This window comes from Lonchura striata, chromosome 5 (genome assembly GCF_050655825.1).
Source record: "Lonchura striata isolate lonStrDom1 chromosome 5, ASM5065582v1, whole genome shotgun sequence".
Classification (NCBI taxonomy): domain Eukaryota; kingdom Metazoa; phylum Chordata; class Aves; order Passeriformes; family Estrildidae; genus Lonchura; species Lonchura striata.
Window position 1 is genome coordinate 51,374,026 of NC_140707.1, and position 9,645 is coordinate 51,383,670.

At 38.3% G+C, this 9,645-nt stretch overlaps 1 long non-coding RNA gene across 1 annotated transcript; it reads left to right on the plus strand.

Moving 5' to 3' along the window:
• The first annotated feature begins 5,542 nt into the window (after positions 1-5,542).
• LOC146767369 (uncharacterized) lies at positions 5,543-9,272 on the plus strand. Its single transcript, XR_014956068.1, has 2 exons — positions 5,543-8,038; positions 8,843-9,272. It is a non-coding gene; the product is annotated as an uncharacterized LOC146767369 (long non-coding RNA).
• Positions 9,273-9,645: the final 373 nt, after the last annotated feature.

Below are 9,645 nucleotides of genomic sequence, written 5' to 3' on the forward strand. Positions count from 1 at the left end.
ATCTTAGAACTCACTCTGCTCACACAGTCCTCAGTGTGAAAGATACTGATTCCCACATGGATTGCTTGAGTAGAAAGGAGTAATAACATGCCTTGATTTAGTAGCTGTGCTTCTGCAAAGATGGTCCAGTATGTGATTATTGCTTCAAAGATATGCAGGTCACTCCTATTCTACTTTTTGTCCACCAGGACTCCCCAGCCTTATTTCAGTTTTGTCTTCCCTCTTGTTGTCTTTCTCCTTGGCCTTATGGGACACTTCTACTTCGCAGACAGGACCTGGGAATACCATACTATTGTGACAAGCAAGTCTGGGAAGTTCCTGAAGTATGTTGAAGATAATTTGTAGTCACAAGTATTCAGCCAACTAGGAAAGATCCCCTCCTAAACCTGTTATTTGTTAATAAAGAAAGACTTTTGAGAGGTATGATGGTAGGTGGTTGCCTTTGCCACAGGATCATGAAATGGGTAATTTTAAAATTTTTGATATAATGAAGAAAGCTATCAGCAAGGTTTCTACCCTGAATTTCAACAGAGCTAACTTTAGGAAACTCAGTGAGCTAGTTACTAGTGTGTTGTTCCTTGAGTCTGGTCAGTTTTTAGGAATCACCTTTTAAAAGCACAAGAGCAGGTGATCTCTCTGTGTTGAAAGTCGAACAAGCCATGCAGATGACCAGCTTAACAGGGAAGTCCTCTTGACTCTCAGAAAGAGAAAGATTGTATGATCTCTGGAAGCAAGGTTAAGCTTCTCAGAAAAATTACAGTGCTGTAGTTCACATATGCAGGGAGAAGATATGAAAGACCAAAACTTAGAGTTGAAACTGGCCAGTGTTATGTCAGACAACCAAGGCTTTTTGAAGTACATAAATAGCAAGAAGAGGTCTAAGGAAAACATTGGACTGATATTTGTTGTAGATGATCACCAGAAAAATTGGACTGAAGACAAAGTGGGGGCATTCAGTACTTTTTTTGCCTTGGTCTCATTATAATACTGACATACCTTGGGCTGCCCTGTCTTCTGATTTGGAGGACCATTACTGTGGGAATAGTGACTTTGTGTAATGGAGACTGTAAAGGACCAGTTGAATGTTTGTAAGTCTATGAGGCCAAGTAGGATTAATCCCAGAGTACTGAAGGGGTTAGTGGTTATTGTAGCATGACCTCTCTGAATCTCTACTGAAGATTTTGGGAGTCTGGGAAAGGCCCATGCTGACTGGAAGCTACTCAACATTATTCTAGTTTACAAGAAGGGCATGACATGAGACCGAAGAAACACAGACCTGCTAATCTAGCCCCAGTACCTAGAAAAATTTTAGAGGAGATCATACTGGGTGCTACTGAAAGGCATTTCAAGTCCTTTAAATCATAGAATCATAGAATATCCTGAGTTGGAAGGGACCCACAGGGATCATCAAGTCCAACCAAACAGGTCCAGTGAGGGATGTGGTGGTTGGTGGCTGTCTTGGGCATAGGGACCATGAAATGTTAGAGTTTTCAATTCTGGGTGAAGTAAGGTAGGGCACCAGCAGAATTTCCACCATGGACTTGCAGTGGGCAGACTTTGGGAGTCAGTCCCAAAGGAATCTAGGAAGGCTGGTTGTGCTTTAAAAAGGAATTATTAAATACATTGAGGAGCAGAACCATCTTCTTAGTCCTCCTTTGGATGCTCCCTAATAGCTTTATATCCTTAATGCCAAGTTTGGTAAGTACTGGAGAAGACTGAATTAAAAGAATGTAGTTTCTGACATGATGGATTTATGATTTTAAGGTAGATAACAAGTGGAGAAAGCAGCAAAACAGGACCTGGAGAGAAACTTGTTAGAGGTTGGGACTAGTGCTACTGAATGATAGATTAGCTTTGTGATTGGGGTATGCAGAGGTGTGTCTTGCCAGCATCATTCTTGAATAATGACATTGAGTAGGTTAGTGCTGTCCTTCAAACTGTAGCTGCTCTTGCTGTTGTTTTGTGGATATTGCGGAGATTTGTTTAGTGGGCTGAGGATGAGAAGGGAAACTGTAGGAAGGGCAACAAGAAGCATGAAGGAGTGCCTTTTTTATTGTAACCCCTTCTGTGCTTAAGAAGGAAGATGCTACAAAAAGCAATGTATGTACCTAGATATTGAAAAGAAATTATGTGAAGTGGATAAGAACTTTGCTTTGTTGTCTTGAGTTTGTAACCAGATAATTTTTCAGTAAAGCAAAAGTGAAGGATGCTACATTTGTTCAGAAAATGTATTTTAATGGTCTGTTAGGAGACTGTCAAAGGAAGATGAACTTCTGTTCTCATTGGGATACTTCATTTTTGTGTCTTTGTTTCTTGTGTTCTGTTCCAGTTTGTGTTTTGTGATTGCAACATCCTTTTGTACCATCAAATGCAGGAAAAGTACTTTGCAGTAATGCTTCTTAAGGCATGAAGCATAAGGGGACACTTGCTATACAGGAAGTAAAACAAGATTATTTTAGGCCATTAACTTTACCCAGTACAAGGCTTGAACTCAGCACAGAGGACATAATGGCTTAATTATACCAAAGCATCTCTTTCTAAGAGAGGGAATAGTGCCACAGGCAAGTGCAGGGAGACTAAACTGGCACCAGTGTCTTGAGACCCACGTGTGGCTGGGCCTCAGTCACCTGACATAATACAGATTTACATTGTAGAGACAGAAGGAACTTTCAACATAACTCTCAACTTCATTGTGGCTAGAATGCCTTCCCATGCAAATGGGGATGTCACTGTGAGTCCAGTCAGCTGAAAAAATGTGCCCACTGGCATACTATGTAAAGAGAATTCTTGTACCAACTTAAAAAATTGGTGAAACTGGAAAATGGACTGGTCAGCGTGTTATATCAGAGAAAGATGCAAAATATATATATATATATATATATATATATATATACATATATATATATATATACATATATATATATATATATATATATATATTTGCAGACAATAATCAAGAAAAGTATTGCTGAGCCCTGTGTGTTATGAGCTAGAGTATTCAATGTCCTAAAGCAGAGAAGCCAGTTTTATGAGGATGATCAGGGTTTTGCAAAGCTGCCATCTTGTCCTTGTAAACTCTGAAGGAACTGGGATGAACAGCATAAAAAATGCTGTACTGTGTCAGACCAAAGGTGTGCTAGTCTTGGTAGTCTGTCTCTCACAGTGACCTAGTTTGCCTGCCTAGGGGTACTGTAAAGATAAAGCAGTAATAGAGTGATACTTTTTTTTAGTGTTCTCTTAGCCCAGCGTCCTGCCTCAGAAAGAGGTACAAACTTTCTTTGGGGCTGGAGAAAACATTTTTGAACTTTTGGTTGTAGTATTTAGCTTGCAATGGGATTTAAATATATTTTTACAAGGACACATCCTGATGATGAAAACATCAAGTAAGGATTAGTATATCTTTGTTTGTAATCAGTTTTCTTATTGATTACTGTTTTTATAAGTAAATAGTATCTTCTCTTGGAATATTTTTTTCCTAATATCAACATCCTGACATTGTTTCTTACCATGCTTTTTTTTCCAGCAAGGTTGAAAATTTTTGTTCTTTCTTTACAATGAGGCTTTTTTGCCATGTATTTATATGCCCAGTTACCAAGTCCCATGTACTCCACTAACCCATATAAATCATTTTTCATAAGCATCATACTGTAAAACTTGTCATTTAATTGTGCTCCTGCATGAAAATTCCCAGTATTCCACATCCATATGCATTCAGTTTTAGTGTCCATACTTAAAGTATTCTTCAGAGTTACAGAGTAACTGTTAAGAGTCATTTATGGTACTCCTCAAAGAGTGTTCTAATATTGCTATTCAGGCTTCATATACTCATATAGCCAAATATGCTGCTAGGCTTTGCTGCCCAAACAATGCTGTAACACTATCATAGGAGGTGGTATTCAGGCAGTTGAATTTAAAGTTCTTACTACTGCTTTTCAATGTACAATGTCCTATAAAGTAAGATTTTTTTTTATTAAAAAAATTGTTGCATTTCCTTTAGCAGTATTATAGTGCAATTTTGTACCAACCGTTTTTATAGTTTGCAATACTTAAGAGCTCAGTCTGTTTAGTTTTATCAGAAGATCAGAGGTGTCATGCCTGTGTGGTAGAAAACCCTTTGTGGCATTGGAAATTCTAAGTAGTAAAGCATCTTTTGTCTTGCAGATGGGCATATAAATGAACTTGGACCTAAAACGTAGGTTGCTTATATTGGTGCATGTGAGATTTCATTGCTGGAGGCATTTCTAAGAGTGCCATGATCTGAGACTGCTCTGGCCTGACCAGAGTCCTTGGGCACTGCTGAAGTCCTTGAGTTTTCCCTCAGGTTTTGACAACACCAGATAGTGAGCAAAGCTACCATCAGTTGCATTTTAGCTTCCTCCTGTCAAAGAGGGTTCTCCTAGAGATAGCTCACAAAAAGGTCTACTCAAAGTCTATCAAGAGCTGCCTTGTGCATGTCCCAAATATTTAATGAGGTCATAAGATTTAATTGTTTGATAGGGGTTGGAGTCTGGGTTCTTGGTACTCTATTTTAAGGTTAACATGTAAATAAGAAAGATTCCTGCTTGTATTCCTCTGTTTTAAATAAGATGTGTATTCTCTGAATGAGGCTCTTGCAGAATCTCTGTTCTGATTATAGAAACTGGAAATAAATCAATATATGAAAGATGTGTTTTATCTGATATAAAGTGAACTGAGTTGAGAGTGGGGGAAGAGAGGTTTTGCTGACATCTGACTAGATTTACAGTATTGGGCTCTCCATTAATCTGCATGCTTCCTTGACCGTTTCCATAAGTATAAAGTATAAACTGTAATCTGAAGGTCTGTAGGGAGTTACTATGCTTTTCTTGCTTTGAATTGCAAACCTGAGTGAAGGATTTGAGGTAATTTATCATGTCCATTCTTTAGAGTTTTTTTGTAATTATTTTGTTTCCCAGTTTGTCAGGACATTGTCTCTAGACAAGTGAGATGCTCCCTGTTTGGAATTTGAAACAATTCCAGAGTTTCTTAAATAGCCTTTCATTTCTAAGACACTGCTTCAGATCTGCCCCGTCCCAAATGGGATGTCATTTAAATGAGCAGATCAGTTTCAATTGATAGTTTAATGGATATCAATTCATTTTGCCAGCACTAACATCCTTTTAAGATAGATTGGCATAATTCTATTTTACCATGATAACAGTGACTTCAAAGATTAAATGAACAGAGGACTTCTCATTTTCTTTTGCCTATGCTTGTATCCCACTAATAATAGCTATGCATATTTGTGGTAGGAGCAACACAGGAATCCTTTTACCTGAACTGTTCCAATGAATAAACTAAAAATTAGATCCCAAGTGGACTAAATGTTTTTAAACAAAAAGATCAAGATCCTTTGGAAATGGCTTCAAGTTTTTAACACCATATTTGGAGTAGAGGGTTGTCTACAAGCTGCATGTGTGAGAACTGGGAAATGTTCCCTGTGAAATATGCTGATTTTTGTTAGGTATAAGTAGTTGGAACAAGGAGCAATAGATTGTCTTATAGGAAGGGCTCAGATCTGGTAATGTCAAAAATTTCAGATGTCTAAAAATTAGCTGTTTCAGTCTTACACCTACATACAATTTTGTAATTTTAAAATTTTGAGTAATGAAGCATTTAATCTGATAATTATGTTCATTTCTATTTAAAAAGGAAAAGGTGAATGGTGCTTTTTTACATGTCCTTAATTTTATATCCTGAGAATTTTCTCAGTTCAGTTTGAATAACTGGTGGTAAGCTTGATAACAGGGCTGACTATGGTAGCATTTATCAATTTTGATATTTTTCAAACCATGAACCTTTATTTGTGCTTTTCCAGCCCATAAAAATCAACTGAAACTACAGATGAATGCAAGTCGACTTGCTATATATTAATGGAGAACTTGCCACATGTAAATAAAAGGGCATTTCAAAACTGGAGTGCAAATTTTGTTCTCCACTGGCATAGAGGAATTTCCCATTAAGAACAGATACTTAGTTTTTAAATGAAATATAGGGTTTCAAAGTAGTAAACTACATTAATTTAATTTATTTTTTGTGGGGGAGTTTTGGTGGGAGGTGTCTAAATATGAGAATGTGAGCAGATCTTAGGAGTTGCTGCAATAGGGCAGATGTAGCACACAGAGTTTTCAAAGCACACTAAAAATTTTACTGGAAACTGGAGAATTGTACCTAAAGATTGGAGAAATCTTCCTCTGAGAAGTGTCATCGCTCACAGACTGCCTGCAGGTGCAGTGATGGCAGACCAGTGGCTCTGATAAACTAATGCCAATACTGACAATGATGTTTCCCTTGTAATTTTGACACCAGCTTCCTGAGAGGTTCAGCAGTGTTGCTTTAGGGCTCTTCTTCATCCTGCTTCACAAAATAATTTGCAAGTGCTTGGACTCACCTAGCCCTCCTCCATGGGGAAACACATGTTCCCATTTTAATCCAGATGCTCCTACTGCTGAGTGTTGTATGGTGTGTGAAAGAAGTCCTGTGTTTTCTTTCTTGCTCATCCAGTGAACAGCAAGGGGAGCTTTCATGAATCTTGCTGGTCCTTTCAGATACTGTGGAGACGGGAAGGAGGGAATTAGACATGCAAGGTTTGATTCCAGGGTGGGGAGAGGGGGCCATGAGGTGTGGCTGTTGTTCTGCACTCAATGCCGGAGCTACCTGGAGAAGGTGACATTTCACCCTCGTCCCACACTGATAGGCTGCACAGCTCTAAACTATGGGCTTCATCTGCTTATATATGTTTTTAGACATTTCAACAAGAATCTTCTTCAGCAACCCCACCCACTCCTCAAGTACAAATAAAACAAACCAGAAAATTTGTGCTCTGATGACAAAGCTGCAATTTGAGTGATGCATGTTGCTGTAATCAGTGCCCTTCTGCATGTGCAGTGCAATGCAATCAGGCACTTTCATGATTTGTTGTTGGGTTTGGGGGTTGTCTGTCTCAGTCTGTTCATCTGCCCCCTTTCACACATGGTTCCTGCCTTAGTGTAGGACAGTTGAGACTCTGAATGTACAGCTGCTGGCTTGTTTTTTTTTTTCCCCCGTAGGCTGACTTCCAGCTTTATTTACTGGGCAGCATCCACACTCCGCTCTGAAGAGGAGAGATACTTGTTAGTATCTTCAGAGTACTTCCTGCTGTGACAGCTGAGAATGTTAATGAACTTGCGTACTTAGCATTTGAATATTATTGTCACTGTTATTGAATAAGTGAGGAATTTGAGACTGAAGCAAAGCCCAGGAATTATCTCTGAATTTCAGGGGCCTTGGATGAGATACACAGACACTGGCAATTTGCAGGGACTGACTTTGTACCCTTTTGTAGGTTCAAATTACATTTCCTACAAACTTCCTTAGCAGCTATAAGTACTCAGAGCTTCTGCACATCCAGCCACAATTACTGATGAGGTGAGGAACACTGACTCTATTGCTGATGTCTTTCTGTGGCTTCTCAACTAAGAGAGAGATGGCAGCAGGCAGGCATCTCTCCAGGGCTGATGGTCAGTTGCTTTCATCATGAGAACATGGACAGCCTCCTGCTTTGTCCTTTTCTGCCAGTGGGTCTGACTCATTTATGCTCATCTCCTTCAGTTCTTGCCCTTCACCTCTCTGGAAGCATGCATTCTGTGCTCTGGATAAAGTTAAGAGTCTCAAAAATAAACTGTGTAATCATTTGATTTAACATTATTGTAAAGTGTATGGAATAAGGGACAACTTAGGGTGGCAGAAAAGGGATTTCTTCCTTTTTTGAGTATTTTTATCTGTAACCAGATGTATATATATCTGTGTCTATATATATATATATTTATTTATTTATTTTTGAGCTAGGACTTGGTATGTATTCACTTTGTATTGAAGTTTCCTTATAAAAGTATTTTAATTTCCCCAAATATGTTTTTTCTCTGGAAATACTATGATTCCTGGACTTCAAAGGAATTGAAAGAGCAGCCCCAAATGCATAGTATCATAGAGAATCTGCTGTGAAATAACATGCCTACTACATCTCAAGAAAGAGCAATAGGTAGGTGAAAACTTGCTATGGAACAATCACACTTTATATACTTTTACCTGAACATTATAGGATGACATGAATTTTGACTCATGTCTTGCAGTGATATTTCAAGTAATGTCTTTTTGATTCTTTTCTCTAAACTACAGGGTAATGATTGTCTAGTGAAGTAAACCTGACTGTTGTTTAACAACTGATAGGCTGCCTTCTAATGCCCAATTCAGCAAAGTTTTAAAGTATCAGAAGTCTTAGTGTATATCTTGGGAAGAATGCCCTTGGAACCAGAATCAGTCATCTGACTGCGCTGTATTGGAAAAAAGGAAAAAGGGTAGAAAGAGAAAATTATACTAACTATTATCCTTATTATTGTAAGTCTTGTTCTGTTCTCTCCATGGACTCTTGGTTTACATCTTCTAGAGAAATTAGTGCATCTTTTAAAAAAACAAAAAGACAAAGATAAACAGCCTTCCTTTACAAGCTTTTTTGTGTTCATTTGTTAGATGTGGGTTGGCAGGCTCTGTTTGCAAGCTGAATACCCATTTCCTCATTTAAAGAGATTCCATTAAGCTGAAAGATGAAAATCAAAATGTTTGAATTTCCATTAATACCATTTTCAGACTGGACAGATAGCTGCGATTATGATTTTCTTATATTACTGCAGTAAAGTACTGTAGTCCACATCATTCTTTGCTCATACATTACACCTCACACCTGTGCTAAGTGGGCATTTTCTGAGGAAAGTGCATTGTTTGCTTAACAGAAGCATAAAAGATGACATATGGTAAGTTGCTGTACACCTTATCTTCTCTCTGCCAGTTGTTTTGGGCAGTGATGGTGGACTACCATATGACTCAGAAACAACTTTGCTGAAAACCACAGATTTATTTCAGGTAAGTGACATCCCATGTGTATGTGTACTTAAATGAAACTGTGTATTTGTTCCTGGGAAGAACCCAAATGCTTGTCACAAATAACTGGCAACTGGAAGCATCAGAGCTGGTCTGTTTAGAATATGTCTACTCTCTGTCATTCTGCAAGTACCTCAAATGTTTAGGATATGGATGAGTACAACTTCTACTGCTTGTCACTGAACTACTGCTGGCAATTGAAAATTGGAATGCAGTGTTCCCTGGAGAGTTTGTCATGGAGCTCAAGAGGTTAATATGTAGTTATGTGATGATACTATAATTTTATATGCATCTGCAGATACTGCTAATAGACATTAAAGTGGGCATTTACATCCTTATTATGAGTCAGTACTTGATGTCATAATAAAAAAGTCACATCAGAAAAGTACAGGATAAAAATCTGATTATGCACATTTTGGAATATAAATGGCTTTAAAATTCAAATTGTCACCTGGTGGGAGGATCAGGAAGGAGTCAGAGCAAGGGCAAAGGGGCAAAGCTGTGAGACACAAGGGGCAAGATAAAGGAGGAAGAAGACAGGCAGGAGTAGGCCTTTGCTTGGATAGTTTATATCCATATGAATACTATACCCCATTACTTAAGCCCTTCATGTCATCTCATTAAACATAAGCTTGAATGAAAGGTGGACTTTGTAATGGAGTGTGAAGGTCAGTAAACTCCAGATCTTCTATCTTTCCACAGATTCCAAAT